This window comes from Bufo bufo, chromosome 3 (genome assembly GCF_905171765.1).
Source record: "Bufo bufo chromosome 3, aBufBuf1.1, whole genome shotgun sequence".
Taxonomy (NCBI): Eukaryota; Metazoa; Chordata; class Amphibia; order Anura; family Bufonidae; genus Bufo; species Bufo bufo.
In genome coordinates this window covers 238,559,778-238,581,689 of record NC_053391.1, presented here as the reverse complement: position 1 = coordinate 238,581,689, position 21,912 = coordinate 238,559,778, and positions in this window count along the sequence as shown.

The window sequence follows — 21,912 nt, the reverse complement described above, 5'->3', positions numbered from 1 at the left end:
AGCTAAGCAACAGTTCTGCGGGCAATGGGGGACCGAGTGCACCTTCGGAACCCCGTGACAGTACCCCCCCTTTTACGAGGGGCCACCGGACCCAAGACTTCAGGCGATGGCTTTTCAGGGTGTTCTAAATGAAATTTACGAACAAGTCTAGGAGCATGAACCTCCCTGGCAGGTACCCAAGATCTCTCTTCAGGTCCATACCCCTTCCAGTGAATCAGGTACTGCAAGGAATTATGCACCTTCCTGACATCCACTATTTTAGACACCACATACTCGACAGCATCATTAACAAGAACCGGCGGAGGCGAGGCTTTTGGTGGTACTACCGGTTCAAAATATTTTTTAAGCAGAGATTTATGGAACACATTATGAATGTGGAATGACTCAGGCAGCTCCAACCTAAAAGATACCGGGTTAATCACTTCCGTGATCTTATATGGTCCAATAAAACGAGGAGCAAATTTTTTAGAAGTTACCTTGAGAGATAGATTCTTGGAGGACAACCATACTTTATCCCCAACCTGAAAGTTCACCCCCCTTGAACGTCTCCTATCGGCCTTGAGTTTTTGAGAACTTTGAGCCTTTTCTAGGTTCAATTGAACCCGGGCCCAAACTGTGCACAGTTCGGAGGAGAGTTTATCAGCTTCAGGGTTAGAGGAGGAGACGGACGACCCCAGAATGAAAACGGGGATGAAAACCATGGTTACAAAAGAAAGGGGATACCCCAGCAGAAGAATTGACACGGTTATTCAGAGCAAATTCAGCCAATGGAAGGAATTTGACCCATAATTGCTGGTCATCAGCAACATACAACCTCAGGAATTGTTCCACAGACTGATTAAGGCGTTCAGTCTGCCCATTACTCTCAGGATGGTAGGCGGAAGAAAAAGACAACGAAATTTTACATCTTTGACAGAAGGCCCTCCATAATTTGGACACAAACTGCACACCCCTGTCCGAAACAATATTTTCCGGGATGCCATGTAACCGAACAATCTCTCTCACAAAAAAAGACGCCAGGGTTTTAGCATTCGGAAGTTTAGACAGGGGAATGAAATGAACCATCTTGCTAAACCTATCGACCACTACCCAAACCACAGTCTTACCCTCCGCCAGCGGTAGGTCAGTTATAAAGTCCATCGAGATATGGGACCAGGGTCTACTGGGAATGGGTAGGGGTCGTAGGTTACCAGCAGGGCGAGTCCTAGGTGTCTTAGACCTGGCACAAACCTCACAGGCTGACACGTAGGACTTGACATCCCTGGTCAGAGTGGGCCACCAATAAGATCTAGAAACCAGATCCTTAGTGCCCTCAATACCCGGATGTCCACAAAAGGCAGAATCGTGACACTCACCCAACAGCTGGAGACCAAATTGTACGGGAACAAACAACTTATCTGTTGGGGTGGATGCCGGTGCCAGATGTTGTTCAGCCTTAATGCGAGCCGAGATATCCTGGGTTAAAGCCGCTAAGAAGATGTTTGCTTGTAGGATGGATTCAGGCGGCGTCTCAGTGGGTTGAAAAGCATGGAAGCTCCGAGATAATGCGTCTGCCTTCACATTTTTACTTCCCGGCCTGAACGTAATGGAGAAATCAAAACGGGTAAAAAACAGAGCCCATCGGGCTTGTCGGGGATTCAACCTCTTAGCGGACTCGAGAAACATTAGGTTTTTATGGTCAGTGACAACAGTTACTCGATGCCTTGCCCCCTCCAAAAAATGTCTCCACTCCTCAAATGACCATTTAATGGCCAACAGCTCCCTATTCCCTATGTCGTAGTTTCTCTCCGTGGGAGAGTATTTCCTAGAGAAGAAGGCACACGGTCTCAGGTTAGTGAGGCTAGCAGGACCTTGTGAAAGGACTGCTCCTGCGCCGTCCTCGGACGCATCCACCTCCACAATAAAGGGTCTCTCCTGATCAGGCTGGATCAGAATGGGAGCGCTACTAAATGCCTTTTTTAATGTTTCAAATGAAGAAATGGCCTTGGTAGACCAATTCTCCAAATCCGCCCCTTTCTTAGTAAGGTCGGTCAATGGCTTAGCAATTACAGAAAAATTCATGATAAATTTACGGTAGTAATTTGCAAAACCCAAAAACCGTTGTAAAGCCTTTAAGGATGAAGGCCTTACCCATTCCTTAATTGCTAAAACCTTACCAGGATCCATCTTAAAGGCGTGAGGAGTCAAAACATGCCCTAGAAACAGTATCTCCTGTACACCAAAGACACATTTCTCTTGCTTAGCGGATAGCTGGTTCTCCCTCAACACCTCTAATACTTGTTTGACATGGGACACATGAGATTCGAAATCAGGAGAGAATATCAAAATGTCGTCAAGATAGACAATAATAAATTTACCTAAGAACTCCCTAAGAATATCGTTCATTAAGTTTTGGAACACAGCTGGGGCATTGCTGAGTCCAAAAGGCATCACCTGATATTCAAAGTGTCCTATCGTAGTATTGAACGCTGTCTTCCATTCGTCTCCCTCCTTGATTCGGATTAGATTGTATGCCCCTTTCAGGTCAATCTTGGAAAACCAGGTTGCCCCCAAAACCTGGTTAAATAAATCCGGAATCAATGGGAGAGAGTATCTATTTTGGACAGTGATGTTATTTAATCTCCGGTAATCAATACAAGGCCTAAGACCACCATCCTTCTTTTTAACAAAGAAAAACCCTGCTCCCATAGGAGAGACTGAAGGTCTAATATGCCCTTTAGCAAGGCTCTCCTTAATATAATCTTCCATAGCCTTGCGTTCGGGCCCTGAAAGATTATAAATTCGACCTTTAGGAAATTCGGCACCCTCAATTAGCTCTATGGCGCAATCATAAGGTCTATGGGGGGGTAGAACCTCTGGAGTAAGGGACGAGAACACATCAGAATATTCCTTAATAACAGAGGGTAATGTATTAGACCTTACTGAAACCCCAGCCTGGACCACGGACAAGCATGAGTCACACTTAGGTCCCCATTTCACCAACTCTCCTTTGGACCAATCAATGGTGGGGTTATGTAAACGGAGCCAAGGCAACCCTAGTACCACCTCAACCGGTAGGTTCTCCAGGACTAGAAGAGAACATCTCTCAGAGTGGCACACACCCACGGACAGAGAAATTTCAGAGGTACATGACCTCACCGTACCACCAATCAGGGGAGTAGCATCAATAGCCATGACATGGATAGGTGTAGGTAAAGCAAACATTGGAATACCCAATTTACAAGCAAACTCAAAGTCAATAAAGCTGGCCGCTGAACCGGAGTCAATAAAGGCCTTACCCGGCCACTTATTAACCCCCAGAGAAATTGTTATGGGTACCAAAAGCTTACCTTTAGAAAAATCAGGGTGTACCTGGTCTTTAGGTTGTTTTGCCTTAGAAGACTTGTCAGAGAGGTCCCTCTTAGGACACTTGTTGATCCAATGGCCAGGATCTCCACAGTAGAAGCACTCTCCGCGTCTGCGACGAAGATTACCCCGGGTCATGCCAACCTGCATGGGTTCCTCGGTGGAGACCTCAGTGTTGTCCCTGGAAAAGGTCTCTGGCTGGACCACCATCTGAGAACAGAACTGTCGTACTTGTCGTCTCTCTCTAACTCGTCTGTCAAGTCGGACAACTAGGGTCATCATCTCGTCTAAGGTCTCAGGAATTTGGTAATTGACCAATAGATCTTTTAAATTATCAGATAGACCAGACCTAAACTGACTCTTCAGGGCTGGTTCATTCCATCCTGAGGGGACACACCACCGTCTGAATTGGTGCAATACTCCTCCGCAGGGAGATGGCCCTGAACCAGTGCCCTAAGAGCTGTCTCGGCTACCAGGGCCCTGTCTGGTTCGTCATAGAGGGTACCCAGGGCCTGAAAAAACCCCTCCACAGAAGTTAGACAACTGGCCCCAGGAGGTAACAAAAATGCCCAGTCCTGGGGATCACCCTGTAGTAGAGAAATGATAATCCCCACGCGTTGGCTCTCGGGACCGGAGGACACGGGGCGCAAACGGAAGTAGAGTTTGCAATTCTCCTTAAAGGAGAGAAACCTCTTCCGGTCTCCAGAAAAGGGTTCTGGGAGCTTGATCTGGGGTTCAAAATATGGACTGGAGGACAGAGGAGTGGAAGAACCTTGCCCTATCTCACAAGAACGGAGTTTCTCTCCTAGCTCCTGCACCCTCTGTGTCAAGTTAGAGACATGGTCAGTCAGGGTAGTAAGAGGATTCATGATACAGTGGTTATTGGGCCTGTTAATCTGTAACGGTCACGTCCACACACACACAGGGGGAAGGGTAGTGACTACTGTGCTCCACCCTCACCCCTGGCCCTGCCTACTTGCCTCACGAGTCCTGATGACAGGGGACAACTGGACGGCAGTCCCTAACTTAGGATATGTGCAGGGAAGACAGACAAGACAAAATACGGAACATGAACGGACCGGGTCAGAACCAAGAGAGCTACGCAGTACAACGGATTAAGCAAAGAATGGTCAGGAGAAGCCGGGGTCAAATACCAGGAGAGTAGCGAAGTACAAGAGGAGTCCTAAGAGAGTAGTCAGGTGGGAGCCGAGGTCACAATACCAGGATGTATGCGCAGTACAGGAGGAGCAGGCAGAGGATCGTCAGGGAACAGGATCATGTAAATATTCAGTAGTCCAACAAATAGCCAGGAACCTAGAAATTAACAGGCAACCTGTAGCCAGCAGGCTGCCTGTATTTATAGTGGGGAGTGAGGGTCATGTGACGTGGCCAGCGTCACATGACCGACAGACCAACCAGTCGAGCACCGAGTGATCAGCTCGGCGCTCAAGGCAGACTAGAAGCAGGGAGCCATCCAGCTAGTAAAGCCGCCCTGGGAATGAGGTCAAACACAGAACCTCATTCCAAAAGCTAAGCAACAGTTCTGCGGGCAATGGGGGACCGAGTGCACCTTCGGAACCCCGTGACACTATCACTATGCCAAATAGTACATTTACACAAGACGAAACAGCAGGCGAATGTCGGGAAGGAAAATTCCTTCCTGACAATCGCCTGCTCGCTGGTGGACGAGATAGCTGCATTTACACACAGTGATCTCCTCCAGAGTATGGGGAGGTGCAATCACTAACGTCATCGCTCATACCCATACAGATTCGATATTTGCCGATAGTAAGGTGACCGCATAAATGATCTATTACCCAATGAACAAATGTTTTGTTCGTTCATTGGTAAATCGGCAGAACATTTACACCACCAGATAATCACTAAACAGTGTTACTATGAATACTCATTAGCGATTATCTGCGGGATTCTCAGCCTGTGTAAAGGGTCCTAAAGAGGAGATAACCCTTTTAATATGCATAAAATAACTCAAGGGCAATACACTGTTTTGTGTTGCCACATTTACTCCTTGGTTAAGGGAGACAAATAAAAAATTGACAACATTCAGTATCACATTTATGTAATTATGACTTTAAACAACTGCCAGCATGTCATGTGGGAAATATGAACAATCTAGTAAAATGTCAGATTCGTACAGAATACAATGAGAAAAACATGCAAACATTGCAAAATGCTAATTCTTCAATTTTATACAGATAAACATATAGATAGATAGAAAGACAGAGATAGATAGATTGATACGTAGATAGATAGATAGATAGATAGATAGATAGATAGATAGATAGATAATATACTGTAGATATAGCAAAAGCAAATAATAGCTACAAAAGAAAATAATATTTTAGGGCATATAAAAAGAGATAAAAACCTATCATCTCAATCTAGTAATACCGCTTTATATATCCCTTGTAAGTCCACATGTTGAATATGGGATTTAGTTTTAGTCTCCATATACTATAAAATATATAGAAGAACTTACAAATTGGGCTTGTTTAGAAACAAAACGCCTCAGAGGTGATCTCATTTAGGGTGGGTTCACATCAGCGTTATGTATTCCATTATGGCTTTCTGTTATAACATGGTTATAACGGAAAATAACGGAATCCATAAGACGGAAGTCAAAACGGAAGCTTTTAAGAGGCATTCCGTTTTGATCTGTCATAATAGAAGTCTATGGGAATCATAACGGATCCATCTGGTTACCATTATGCAAGGCGGAAAACAAGTCGATAGGACTTTTTTGTCTGTTCTGCATAACGGGAACCAGACGGATTCGTTATGATTCCCATAGACTTCTATTATGACAGAAGGCTTCCGTTTTGACTTCCGTCTTATGGATTCCGTTATTTTCCGTTATAACCTTGTTGTAACGGAAAGCCATAATGGAATCCATAACGCTGATGTCAACACACCCTTACATGTATAAATACTTGTGTGGTCAGTACAAAGAGCTGGTACATAATTTATTATTTCCTAGTATATACCAAAGGACCAGGGGACATTCACTAAGTGTGGAGGAAATGATATTTAAAAATCAATACAGTTAGAGTGGTTAAACTGTGCAATGTCCTACCCCAAGAGGTATTAATGGCAGATACTATGTGAGCATTTAAAAAGGGGCTAATAGCAAATGACAATGGTGGGTAAATTAATCTAACAATTTTTGTCCTGTAATTGATTTGGGAAAGATTGAACTTGATGGACAATGCATGTCTCATTTTTCAACCTAAGTAACTATGGGGGATTGATAGATAGATAGATAGATAGATAGATAGATAGATAGATAGATAGATAGATAGATAGATAGATAGATAGATAGATAGATAGATAGATAGATAGATAGATATGGGATAGATATGAGATAGGAGATAGATAGATAGATAGATAGATAGATAGATAGATAGATAGATAGATAGATAGATAGATAGATAGATAGATAGATATGGATAGATAGATAGATAGATAGATAGATAGATAGATAGATAGATAGATAGATAGATAGATAGATATGGATAGATAGATAGATAGATAGATAGATAGATAGATAGATAGATAGATAGATAGATAGATATGAGATAGGAGATAGATAGATAGATAGATAGATAGATAGATAGATAGATAGATAGATAGATAGATAGATAGATATAGTCATGCTCCCTGCGATCATCATATAGCTACAGAATGCTAGAAAATTCAATAGCAATGTTCCACAAGAGACAGAAAACGATAATGAGCAGGATATAAACTACCAATGTCAGCAAAGAGCTGTAATCATTTTCAGGAGCAATGGCTCAGAAATGTATTTTGGTAACATTCAGCTACAGTAACCTGAAGAATATAATGTCAGCATCCTGCACCCTCACCCATCCCCTCACTCTACTGGGAATCAGAGGCCCTAGAAAATCCTTATCCATTGACCAAGGGACTCGTTATCCATACCGTTTTGTATAAAATGATACAAACTGTTCATTAACATCTTCTCGGCAGCAGTTGGACTTTTTTTTTAATCTGTCTGTTAAGCAGTTAAAAGCCCCAAAATTGCTGCATAATTTACAGAAGTGATATTTTTCTATTGTAACAGCCTCAGATTTTCAACAGGATCCAGTGTGGTGAGATTTAAAATAACAACTATTAAAATAAACACCATAATCAGTGCTTGTTTCAGCTTAGAACCCAAGACTTACAGAAATGTTCTCTCTCTGGGGATCCTTCTTGAACAAATAGTAAAAGAGTTTTTTTTTCTTAAGAAAAAACTTATTATACTTGATTTAAGAAAAAAAATAATTATCAGGGTTTTATTCAGAAACATAAGAAACTAAGTGCTATATAAGAAGGATGATTTGGAGTCTCCTGCGGCTTAATCAACAATGGGTTGCATAAAAGCAGTGATCATGTTGTTATACTTATTATGCTTGCATTAAATTGCTTGATTCTGAGTGAAGCAAAAATGTGTATTAAAAGTAGTTCATACCTTGTGTGCCTGGAAAAGACTGTAATGCAATAGTATTTTTGTGTCTGTTGGTACCATTATTGTGCTATCTAAATGATAGTGGGTAATTTTATCTCTACATTTAAATTACATGTTGAAATGGTTAGAGATAACTTTACTGTATGACTGTTGTGGGGATTCGCTCTGGTAGGCAGCTTGGCGGACGCAGTATAGAGGCAATCACAAAGTCTTTAACTTAAATAGTTCAGTGTTTATTCACACGGAAGGCAAAACAAAATAACAGTTCGCAGTCTCGGTGTTTGTTCACACCATGGAAAGTCCACAGAACACAAACATTCACCTGGTTAGCAGTGTTTCATCAGCGGTCCCCAGCAGGCTTTAGGGGCCTGTTTTCCAGCATGTGGCTCTTAGCCTTTTTGCACGGCACACATCTTCAGATCCCAAATCACATAGACTCCACAGCTTCACTGTGAGATGGAGGATAATCCACACCACCTGATTAATGGTGACTGCTTTTTATAAGCCTCCCAAGACCCGGCCTGGAACGTGGGGATTAGCCACCCACCCAGCACTTTGGCTACTCCCAGTAAGGGCCGTCCCGGATCGGCTTTACAGCCATGCTAAACAGCTGAAGTGTCAAATTGCAAAGCAATAATGACACTTCAGGGGAAAAAAAACGCCAGGAACCTTGGTGACACATACCGACCATCAATGCTGGCCACTTGTTCCTTCCTACACTGTAGAAATAAATATTACAGGTATAGCAGACACACAAAAAATAGTTCAAATATCATCTATAGAAATCAGATGACAACCACCAGTTTGGTTTAAGAAACCTGTGACGATCAGCTATTATTGCCAGTGGAAACTGCAGTCAACCAGTCATGCAATTCCCCTGCCACTTGGGAGAATGCAGTACTACATGCTGGCCATTCAAAGGAATGGTAGACCGTGTAAAACATTGACATGGGTGTTTTCTTTGGACAACTCCTTCAAGACTTTGTTTAACTACATAGGATATTATGTAAAAAAGAAAGTGAGGTCTCAAAAGGATAATAATATCATCTCTGTATCTCCTAACAAAACCTAAGTAATATCAGTTTTCATAATGTACATACTTTTTGTTGTAATTTTAAGCACCACATGATATGTTTTTCCTTTGCAGAAGCTGTCTGGCACTAATCGCTGCAATTCAATTTATGGAATAAAATAATTTTTTTCTGTAACATTTACCCACCTACATCCAACTTTATATGGTAGGAATATGCAACATATGACCACATATTAAATTCATATTTAAACGGGACTTGTCAGTTTATTTATGCTGCCCTGTCCCACATCAGATGAAATCCTGGCAGGACTCCTAAGAAGGAAAATAATAAGTCCTGATTACAAAGTCATTGACTTTGACTTTGGCGTACACATACTGATACAGGGAGAGCAGTGAGTAAATGTGTATGTGGCTGGGGTAAGCGGGAACCCCAGTGTCTGTCCTCAGACCTCAGATTCTCTGTGTTAGGGCATCAAAAATCACTGACAATTTTCAGTCATGTTTATCTAAAACAATTTACAATGAGATACTATCCTATGTTACACATTATGCTTTATTATTACTTACAAAACATAAATTACATAATCATTTGTAAATATACTGAAGGGAGCAAGCCCCAAAATTGACCCTTCGATCAAAATTGTTTAGTAAGTTTGAATGTACGGGCACACTGCCACCGAAAGAGATGGTAGAGCGGAATATCCTCGACTCTGCATGCAGTGTATGGGAGACATCATAGAAGCTGGTTGTCACCTACTCTGGAGCTCAGCAAACTGTCATTTAGAGATAGAGCTTATAGAGGGGAAATCAGTTGAAGTGCAAGTTATAAGTCAATATAACAAAACAATAACAAACAAACACAGGTGCACTCTGCAGTATTACTAAATCCTCAAACTGTTTTTAAAATTGAGAGATTAGTCAACATGTCCTACGGTGTAGAACATGTCTAAGCCCGGACACCGCGACAAGGTTTCTCAAGTAGCCCGGGACCCTACACTCTCCTACCTGGGCCTTGCCCGGACACCGCGACAAGGTTTCTCAAGTAGCCCGGGACCCTACACTCTCCTACCTGGGCCATATGGGCAATACCAGGAGCCAGTGGGCAAATTACAGGAGCATAAGGCCGACTCACAAACAACTCACCAGTTACCTCCAGCATGTGGCCATGCTTGCAATGGGAGGAGGGAGGAGTCTGTGAGTCCCACTCAAGACTTGCTGATAAGGCCCAGGCCTCACAGGTGCACCTAAATGTGACCTGTAGATGGAAAACAGGCACATTTAAATAGGAGTTTATACACCTCCATAAATCTATATATACAAACTAAGAAGACAGGTTGGCATTAGCAGGAGGTGCTTCAAACCCACATGCAGTTGTGCATATATATAGGGGAGCAAATCCTGCACTTGTGGCCCGTTGCCAATGGCAATCCCCAGCAAAACGCATACAATGGAGGATGCCCGCAGCGAACCACAAGTACCACAATAGACATCCTACACAAGGTAACAAGTGCGGATGTAATAATTAATATAACAATATAACAAAACAATAACAAACACAGGTGCACTCTGCAGTATTACTAAATCCTCAAACTGTTTTTAAAATTGAGAGATTAGTCAACATGTCCTACGGTGTAGAACATGTCTAAGCCCGGACACCGCGACAAGGTTTCTCAAGTAGCCCGGGACCCTACACTCTCCTACCTGGGCCATATGGGCAAAACCAGGAGCCAGTGGGCAAATTACAGGAGCATAAGGCCGACTCACAAACAACTCACCAGTTACCTCCAGCATGTGGCCATGCTTGCAATGGGAGGAGGGAGGAGTCTGTGAGTCCCACTCAAGACTTGCTGATAAGGCCCAGGCCTCACAGGTGCACCTAAATGTGACCTGTAGATGGAAAACAGGCACATTTAAATAGGAGTTTATACACCTCCATAAATCTATATATACAAACTAAGAAGACAGGTTGGCATTAGCAGGAGGTGCTTCAAACCCACATGCAGTTGTGCATATATATAGGGGAGCAAATCCTGCACTTGTGGCCCGTTGCCAATGGCAATCCCCAGCAAAACGCATACAATGGAGGATGCCCGCAGCGAACCACAAGTACCACAATAGACATCCTACACAAGGTAACAAGTGCGGATGTAATAATTAATATAACAATATAACAAAACAATAACAAACACAGGTGCACTCTGCAGTATTACTAAATCCTCAAACTGTTTTTAAAATTGAGAGATTAGTCAACATGTCCTACGGTGTAGAACATGTCTAAGCCCGGACACCGCGACAAGGTTTCTCAAGTAGCCCGGGACCCTACACTCTCCTACCTGGGCCATATGGGCAATACCAGGAGCCAGTGGGCAAATTACAGGAGCATAAGGCCGACTCACAAACAACTCACCAGTTACCTCCAGCATGTGGCCATGCTTGCAATGGGAGGAGGGAGGAGTCTGTGAGTCCCACTCAAGACTTGCTGATAAGGCCCAGGCCTCAAAGGTGCACCTAAATGTGACCTGTAGATGGAAAACAGGCACATTTAAATAGGAGTTTATACACCTCCATAAATCTATATATACAAACTAAGAAGACAGGTTGGCATTAGCAGGAGGTGCTTCAAACCCACATGCAGTTGTGCATATATATAGGGGAGCAAATCCTGCACTTGTGGCCCGTTGCCAATGGCAATCCCCAGCAAAACGCATACAATGGAGGATGCCCGCAGCGAACCACAAGTACCACAATAGACATCCTACACAAGGTAACAAGTGCGGATGTAATAATTAATATAACAATATAACAAAACAATAACAAACACAGGTGCACTCTGCAGTATTACTAAATCCTCAAACTGTTTTTAAAATTGAGAGATTAGTCAACATGTCCTACGGTGTAGAACATGTCTAAGCCCGGACACCGCGACAAGGTTTCTCAAGTAGCCCGGGACCCTACACTCTCCTACCTGGGCCATATGGGCAATACCAGGAGCCAGTGGGCAAATTACAGGAGCATAAGGCCGACTAACAAACAACTCACCAGTTACCTCCAGCATGTGGCCATGCTTGCAATGGGAGGAGGGTGGGTTTGAAGCACCTCCTGCTAATGCCAACCTGTCTTCTTAGTTTGTATATATAGATTTATGGAGGTGTATAAACTCCTATTTAAATGTGCCTGTTTTCCATCTACAGGTCACATTTAGGTGCACCTGTGAGGCCTGGGCCTTATCAGCAAGTCTTGAGTGGGACTCACAGACTCCTCCCTCCTCCCATTGCAAGCATGGCCACATGCTGGAGGTAACTGGTGAGTTGTTTGTGAGTCGGCCTTATGCTCCTGTAATTTGCCCACTGGCTCCTGGTATTGCCCATATGGCCCAGGTAGGAGAGTGTAGGGTCCCGGGCTACTTGAGAAACCTTGTCGCGGTGTCCGGGCTTAGACATGTTCTACACCGTAGGACATGTTGACTAATCTCTCAATTTTAAAAACAGTTTGAGGATTTAGTAATACTGCAGAGTGCACCTGTGTTTGTTATTGTTTTGTTATATTGTTATATTAATTATTACATCCGCACTTGTTACCTTGTGTAGGATGTCTATTGTGGTACTTGTGGTTCGCTGCGGGCATCCTCCATTGTATGCGTTTTGCTGGGGATTGCCATTGGCAACGGGCCACAAGTGCAGGATTTGCTCCCCTATATATATGCACAACTGCATGTGGGTTTGAAGCACCTCCTGCTAATGCCAACCTGTCTTCTTAGTTTGTATATATAGATTTATGGAGGTGTATAAACTCCTATTTAAATGTGCCTGTTTTCCATCTACAGGTCACATTTAGGTGCACCTGTGAGGCCTGGGCCTTATCAGCAAGTCTGGAGTGGGACTCACAGACTCCTCCCTCCTCCCATTGCAAGCATGGCCACATGCTGGAGGTAACTGGTGAGTTGTTTGTGAGTCGGCCTTATGCTCCTGTAATTTGCCCACTGGCTCCTGGTATTGCCCATATGGCCCAGGTAGGAGAGTGTAGGGTCCCGGGCTACTTGAGAAACCTTGTCGCGGTGTCCGGGCTTAGACATGTTCTACACCGTAGGACATGTTGACTAATCTCTCAATTTTAAAAACAGTTTGAGGATTTAGTAATACTGCAGAGTGCACCTGTGTTTGTTATTGTTTTGTTATATTGTTATATTAATTATTACATCCGCACTTGTTACCTTGTGTAGGATGTCTATTGTGGTACTTGTGGTTCGCTGCGGGCATCCTCCATTGTATGCGTTTTGCTGGGGATTGCCATTGGCAACGGGCCACAAGTGCAGGATTTGCTCCCCTATATATATGCACAACTGCATGTGGGTTTGAAGCACCTCCTGCTAATGCCAACCTGTCTTCTTAGTTTGTATATATAGATTTATGGAGGTGTATAAACTCCTATTTAAATGTGCCTGTTTTCCATCTACAGGTCACATTTAGGTGCACCTGTGAGGCCTGGGCCTTATCAGCAAGTCTTGAGTGGGACTCACAGACTCCTCCCTCCTCCCATTGCAAGCATGGCCACATGCTGGAGGTAACTGGTGAGTTGTTTGTGAGTCGGCCTTATGCTCCTGTAATTTGCCCACTGGCTCCTGGTATTGCCCATATGGCCCAGGTAGGAGAGTGTAGGGTCCCGGGCTACTTGAGAAACCTTGTCGCGGTGTCCGGGCTTAGACATGTTCTACACCGTAGGACATGTTGACTAATCTCTCAATTTTAAAAACAGTTTGAGGATTTAGTAATACTGCAGAGTGCACCTGTGTTTGTTATTGTTTTGTTATATTGTTATATTAATTATTACATCCGCACTTGTTACCTTGTGTAGGATGTCTATTGTGGTACTTGTGGTTCGCTGCGGGCATCCTCCATTGTATGCGTTTTGCTGGGGATTGCCATTGGCAAGGGGCCACAAGTGCAGGATTTGCTCCCCTATATATATGCACAACTGCATGTGGGTTTGAAGCACCTCCTGCTAATGCCAACCTGTCTTCTTAGTTTGCAAGTTATAAGTCATTTAATGGGCAGGTGTTGTGCTATTCCTCGTGTATAGTGCTATTACTCATTACAAACATATTTTGAAAAGTCACCTAAAATGCTAGCTACACTTTAATGCACAAACCTTACAGTAGTGAAACTTTCAGAAAACATTTGTAGGTGAAGCCAACGTTCTGAAAATGCACTACTGTACTATCATTTTATTTTATTGAGGAAACCAAACTTTGCTAGGTGCACAAATACTGTAGATCTGAATTCAACAACTTGCAATATGATAATTTCTTAACTGACCTTCATAGGTTTTACCTTTGCTATTCTATCATCCACAACGTCCCTTCTATGTCCAGGGTGGTTAATAATTTATATCCCACTGCTGATAACTTAAATATTTTATTTCTTAGTTTCTTCTTTATCATTGTATAAGCATTAGTCAGTTCTGACTCTTGAAGAAATGTTAACAAGGCAACCTGTGGCCTGCTGCATGGATTCACAGTGACTCTGCTCTTATTACAGCCTGTACTGAAAATTATATTTACAGGAAATTAAAATGACATTTTTCTACACATTTATTATACATAGTTGGTATTCTTTCCTGAAGGATTACACAGTATATTTAAGGTAGGAGCATTTAAACAGTAAATTCCAAGAAAGTCTACATTTTTCTCTATATCTTTTTTTTTTATTGTTCCAAGCCTTGCTGCACTTACAGTACCAACCTGTCCTTTTTGTTATGTCTATGGCACAAAGGATATTGATATTACAGACTTCCTTCTAACTACTAGAACCCAAATGTATTGATTTGTACACCTAGGCATGCACTGTTATAAGATGTCACTATTGCAATGATGTCAAATTTCTTCCCTCCTAGTCCTAGATATTCCACCATAAACTGTGAATGGTATTATTGCAAGGTGTTAGACCACAGAAATTTGATGCACATAGGGAGAAGTTTATTAAAGGTTTATAAATCTTTTTAGAGATAGTGAATAAATTTGTAATGGACCGGGTTCGTTACAAACGTCACAAATATGTCTGCAAGACAAACCGAAAGCTTTTATGGTTTGCTTCAGACAAATCCAGTAAAACGGCATGCAGCGCCATTTTACTACTCATATCGGTAGGAAAAGTCATGAGGGACGAAGAAGAAGGGTGCTCACATGACCCTGAGAGTAAGTGGGAGGGGGCTTGCCCTGATTGGCTCACAGGCCGAAAGACAGTCTGTAAGAGCCAATCAATGCTGCAGCAGGCAGGGAGATGCCCTTGCAGAGCAACTAGAATGACATTCTGTGTTGGGTTGTGATTGAGGGTGAATGGGTATAGCAGTCTGTGGTAGAAAATGGTTTTAGGGATAGTGTACAGTAACAATCAAGCCTCTATTCTGGTGTCAGGGACAGTTTAGGGAAAGGCTAGAAAGGAGAATTGTGTAGAATAGGAAAAGGCAGGGAAAGCTTTCAGCCAGGGATTTAGGAGTGAGGAGCTGAAGCTGGGCATGCTAGGCAGTGCCTTCTAGCTGCAGTTACTGCCTTATAATACAGCAACAGCTGCTGCAGGACCTCAAAATCAGCTACCTGCAAGAACATTTCTTTTTTCCCTACTTTTTAATAGAAATACAGCAGTTTTTTTTTTCCAATTCTGAAGTTTCTCTAGGCTTTTTTCCAGCTTTTTCCCAGTAAAATTGGTATTATGCTATAGTGCTGACTGCTGAGCAACTAAGGTATATTCTTTATTCAGTGCACCATATCCATCCGTGCTAAACACATTGCATTGCAGCAGGAGCATTTTAAGGCAATAATGCCTTCTGCTGCTGAGCAATTGCTTTGTTTTTCACAGCATCATATCTGTATTGTTTTTAAAAACTTTTCAATGGTGCAAAAGCAATAACACCATTTTCTACCAGTGAAACTGAACATAAATTACACCTTACTCAGAAATCAAACCAACTACACTGCATAGTTCAAGTGTTGGTGTGGGTGATTAAGCTCAATACAACTGTACAATGCATGTTTTACAGTACAGAAGGTAACATTTTAAATCTCTGTGAAAACACAGAAATAGTAGTCCAAAATCTGGGACATAGCATCTCCAGGCAGTTTAACTTTTTCACTACCAGAGCGATAGGCAAACATGGCGCCTGCTCGAACATGCAGCGAGTGTTATGGCAGGTAGGTCTCTGCTATTTCAAACAGCAGAGAACCGCAGCTAATTACCATGACCAGCAATAATGCTGATCGCAGTAATTAAAGGCTTTAGAGTGCTCGTGTGCTCGAGTAGAACACTTCACGATGCTCGGGTGTTCTACCGAGCACCTGAGCACAATGGAAGTCAATGGGAGAACCCCACGCACCCCAGCTCTGAAGTGGGGAGGGTGTCGGGACTCTAGTTCGGCTTAGGAGTCCCTGCTCTGACTCCATATATAGCTATGTCCATATATGGAGTCAGTGTTTGGGGACACCCCAGTGTATTTAAATCTAATTTAGCCTGTATTTCAGAAAAGTTTCAGCTGGGATTCAAACTCACAACCTTCTGTATTAGAGGCAAGGCACTTAACCACTCAGCTATAATAGCTGCATAGCTGCATAGCCAATTACTGTTCCTTTAAAAAAAAAAAAATATATATATATATATATATATATATATACAGTACAGACCAAAAGTTTGGACACACCTCATTCAAAGAGTTTTCTTTATTTTCATTAATATGAAGGCATCAAAACTATTAATTAACACATGTGGAATTATATACATAACAAACAAGTGTGAAACAACTGAAAATATGTCATATTCTAGGTTCTTCAAAGTAGCCACCTTTTGCTTTGATTACTGCTTTGCACACTCTTGGCATTCTTGATGAGCTTCAAATAGGAAAAAGAGGCTACAATTTGCACGAGCTCACCAAAATTGGACTGTTGAAGACTGGAAAAATGTTGCCTGGTCTGATGAGTCTCGATTTCTGTTGAGACATTCAAATGGTAGAGTCTGAATTTGGCGTAAACAGAATGAGAACATGTATCCATCCTCTGATGGCTACTTCCAGAGGATAATGCACCATGTCACAAAGCTCGAATCATTTCAAATTGGTTTCTTGAACATGACAATGAGTTCACTGTACTAAAATGGCCCCCACAGTCACCAGATCTCAACCCAATAGAGCATCTTTGGGATGTGGTGGAACGGGAGCTTTGTGCCCTGGATGCGCATCCCTCAAATCTCCATCAACTGCAAGATGCTATCCTATCAATATGGGCCAACATTTCTAAAGAATGCTATCAGCACCTTGTTGAATCAATGCCACGTAGAATTAAGGCAGTTCTGAAGGCAAAAGGGGGTCCAACACCGTATTAGTATGGTGTTCCTAATAATTATTTAGGTGAGTGTATATACAGTACAGACCAAAAGTTTGGACACACCTTCTCATTCAAAGAGTTTTATTTATTTTCATGACTATGAAGGCATCAAAACTATGAATTAACACATGTGGAATTATATACATAACAAACAAGTGTGAAACAACTGAAAATATGTCATATTCTAGGTTCTTCAAAGTAGCCACCTTTTGCTTTGATTACTGCTTTGCACACTCTTGGCATTCTCTTGATGAGCTTCAAGAGGTAGTCCCCTGAAATGGTCTTCCAACAGTCTAGAAGGAGTTTCCAGAGGTGCTTAGCATTTGTTGGCCCTTTTGCCTTCACTCTGCGGTCCAGCTCACCCCAAACCATCTCGATTGGGTTCAGGTCCGGTGACTGTGGAGGCCAGGTCATCTGGCGCAGCACCCCATCACTCTCCTTCATGGTCAGATAGCCCTTACTTTCAAAGTTTTCCCAATTTTTCGGCTGACTGACTGACCTTCATTTCTCAAAGTAATGATGGCCACTCGTTTTTCTTTACTTAGCTGCTTTTTTTTTTGCCATAATACAAATTCTAACAGTCTATTTAGTAGGACTATCAGCTGTGTATCCACCTGACTTCTCCTCAATGCAACTGATGGTCCCAACCCCATTTATAAGGCAAGAAATCCCACTTATTAAGCCTGACAGGGCACACCTGTGAAGTGAAAACCATTTCAGGGGACTACTTCTTGAAGCTCATCAAGAGAATGCCAAGAGTGTGCAAAGCAGTAATCAAAGAAAAAGGTGGTTACTTTGAAGAACCTAGAATATGACATATTTTCAGTTGTTTCACACTTGTTTGTTATGTATATAATTCCACATGTGTTAATTCATAGTTTTGATGCCTTCAGTGTGAATCTACAATTTTCATAGTCATGAAAATAAAGAAAACTCTTTGAATGAGGTGTGTCCAAACTTTTGGTCTGTACTGTATATAATTTTATTTTTTCTTTTTCTTTTTCTTTTTTTCTTTTTCTTTTTCTTTTTCTTTTTCTTTTTCTTTTTCTTTTTCTTTTTCTTTTTCTTTTTCTTTTTCTTTTTCTTTTTCTTTTTCTTTTTCTTTTTCTTTTTCTTTTTCTTTTTCTTTTTCTTTTTCTTTTTCTTTTTCTTTTTCTTTTTCTTTTTCTTTTTCTTTTTCTTTTTCTTTTTCTTTTTCTTTTTCTTTTTCTTTTAAGTAACCATTATAGCTGAGTGGTTTAGTGCCTTGCCTCTAATACAGAAGGTCGTGAGTTCAAATCCTGGCAGAAACTTTTCCGAAATACAGGCTAAATTAGATTTAAATATATCCTTTTTGGGGATCCCATACTCCCTTACCAAGGTACCAAAATCCTTCAATTTATCTTCCTCAAATACTTGACCTAAATATTTTACCCCCTTTTTATCCCAGTCTATATAAGACCTAATCCTTTGCATTTCCTTTATATTTCTTTTTTTCCAAATAGGTGTATACTGCAAATAACCATTAATATCTAATATTTTTCTAACTTCCACCCATATATATTCCTTTAAATTCAATGTTCTATTTTCTGTGGTGTTTTTCCCCAACATTCCTGACTCCAAAACCTCTAAGTGATTTGTTTCCCTTCTCCAACCCATTTTCATTTATTCCTCCCTTCCCACTAAACCATTTAAACTTCCCTTTATCTGACTATATTGTGTTATTAAATAATATAAAAACCAATTAGGAACTGCTAATCCACCCTCTCTTACTGGGAGCTGAAGCACTTCTCTCTTTAACCACCTCCGGACCGCTGTACGCAGATTCGCGTTCCGGAGGTGGCAGCGCTGCGCACAGTCACGCATATACGCGTCATCTCGCGAGACGCGAGATTTCGCTCAAAGCCGGCCCGCGCATGCGCATCGCGGGCCGGCAAATGTTAAAGAAGAAGTTCGTCACCAGCCTGCCAGCAATGATCATTGGCTGGCAGGCTGGCGATTTTTAAAAAATCCAATCACAAGCCATATAACAGATCATATTAGTAAATATGATCTGTTATATGGCTTCTCTGCTCCTCTGCTGGTCCTTTTTGTCGGTTGGATCCAGCAGAGAAGCAGACATCACTGTGAGTACACCAAACACTTCACTGTAGCCCCAGATCACCCTTCTGCACCCCAATTAACCCTTTGATCACCCCTTTGATCGCCCCTGTCAATCACCAGTGAAAGGAAAAAAAGTGATCAGTGTAAACTGTCACTTTTTTTTTTTCACTAGTATTGGCTGTTAGGTTTTAGGGATAGTTTAGGCCCCTTGGTTACGTAGTTAGCGTCAGTTAGCGCCCACCCCACCGCACCGCAGTCACTTTTATTCGCTGAATAGCGTATCGCTAATCAGCATTTGTACTTTTATAGTATCTGTAAGTGATCAAAACTGATCACGGTCAGATCTATAATAGTATTAGTGTCACTTTAGTTCGCCCTCCACCCAAAACGCAGTGTTTGCCCGATCAGGCCTGATCGGTCGCCCACACGTGCGTTCACCCACGCCCGCCCCACCGCAGTGACAAAAAATATATATTTTTTGATCACTGCACATTCATTTTACACGCACTGCGGCGATAAAAAAAATCAGTTTTGATATTTTTTAGCAACCGCAGCGGCCTCCGGTACTTCGCTAGCCTCCCCTTTGTAAGACAGGCTTGCTTTTTTTCTTGGGTAGTCTCAGGGAATATCCCTAAATTTAGTAGTCCAAAATGTCAAACAGGGGGTATTCTTCTGAAGAGGCCTACAGGATTCTGACCCAGTCGGATGAGGAGTGGGAACCCTCATCTGATGAATCTAGCGGGTCAGAATATGAACCTGTGGAAAGCAGTGGCTCTCTGACCCAAAGTTCGGACGAGGAGGTGGAGGTCCCTGGCAGCACCAGGCGTACCCGGCCCCGTGTCGCTAGACCACAGGTTATGCAGGATCCGCTTCAAGAGCAGCAGAGTGGGGCTGTCGCTGCCGGATCACGTGGTGAGGCATACACCAGCAGCGCAGCCCTCCCTGGACCTAGTACCAGCACTGCCGTACAACATGGTGACGTGGCGAGCACCAGAAGGGCAGTTGAAGCTGGTACGGTGGCACGTGCAGTAGTTACCCCGTCGCAGCCACCACACAGACAGGCCCGTAGAGCCCCTAGAATACCTGAGGTGCTGGCAAACCCTGATTGGCAGTCACCAACTTCAGCCGCACCTGTAGTTCCCCCTTTCACCGCCCAGTCTGGAGTTCGGGTTGAGACGGCTCAAATCGGTTCGGCCCTGGGATTTTTTGAGCTGTTCTTGACTGCGGAGCTCTTGGACTTAGTCGTGGCAGAGACCAACCAGTATGCCACACAATTTATATCCGCCAACCCGGGAAGCTTTTATGCCCAGCCTTTCCGGTGGAAACCAGTCCAAGTTTCCGAAATTAAATTTTTTTTGGGCCTTCTCCTCAACATGGGCCTGACAAAACAGCATGAATTGCGGTCATATTGGTCAACGCACCCGATTCATCACATGCCCATGTTCTCTGCTGCTATGTCCAGGGCACGATTTGAGGCCATCCTCCGTTTCCTGCATTTTAGCGACAACACCACCTCCCGTCCCAGAGGCCACCCAGCTTTTGACCGGCTCCACAAAATTCGGCCCCTCATAGACCATTTCAACCAGAAATTTGTAGATTTGTATACCCCCGAGCAAAACATCTGCGTAGACGAGTCCCTAATACATTTTACCGGGCGCCTTGGCTTCAAACAGTACAAACCAAGCAAGCGTGCCCGGTATGGGGTCAAATTGTATAAGCTCTGTAAAAGGGCCACAGGCTATACCCACAAATTTCGGATCTATGAGGGAAAAGATCAGACCCTGGAGCCGGTCGGTTGCCCTGACTACCTGGGGAGCAGTGGGAAGACAGTCTGGGACTTGGTGTCACCCTTATTCGGCAAGGGGTACCATCTTTATGTGGACAATTTTTACACAAGTGTGGCCCTCTTTAGGCATTTGTTTCTAGAACGGATTTGCGCCTGTGGCACCGCGCGAACTAGTCGCGTGAGCTTCCCCCAACGGCTTGTAACCACCCGTCTTGCAAGGGGGGAGAGGGCTGCCTTGTGTAACGAAGAACTGCTCGCGGTGAAATGGAGAGACAAGCGTGACGTTTACATGCTCTCCTCCATTCACGCAGACACGACAATCCAAATTGAGCGAGCAACCCGTGTCATTGAAAAGCCCCTCTGTGTCCACGACTATAATGCGCTCATGGGAGGGGTGGACTTCAATGACCAGATGTTGTCTCCGTATTTAGTTTCCCGCAGAACCAGACGCTGGTATAAGAAGGTGTCTGTATATTTAATTCAATTGGCGCTCTACAATAGTTTTGTTCTCTACAGTAAGGCTGGGAGAACACGATCTTTCCTCAAATTCCAGGAAGAGATCATGTGGCCCCATCCCCCAGTGTAGTTAGCCGTCTACACGAGCGACATTTCCCCAGTGTCGTTCCTGGCACCTCAACCCAACCGTCACCCCGAAAAAGATGTCGTGTCTGTAGCAGGAGTGGAATAAGGCGTGACACCCGCTATTTCTGTCCTGACTGTCCGGACCACCCTGCCCTATGCTTTGGTGAGTGTTTCCGGAAGTACCACACACAGGTACACCTAGTATAGGGATTGCATCTCACAGGACAGGC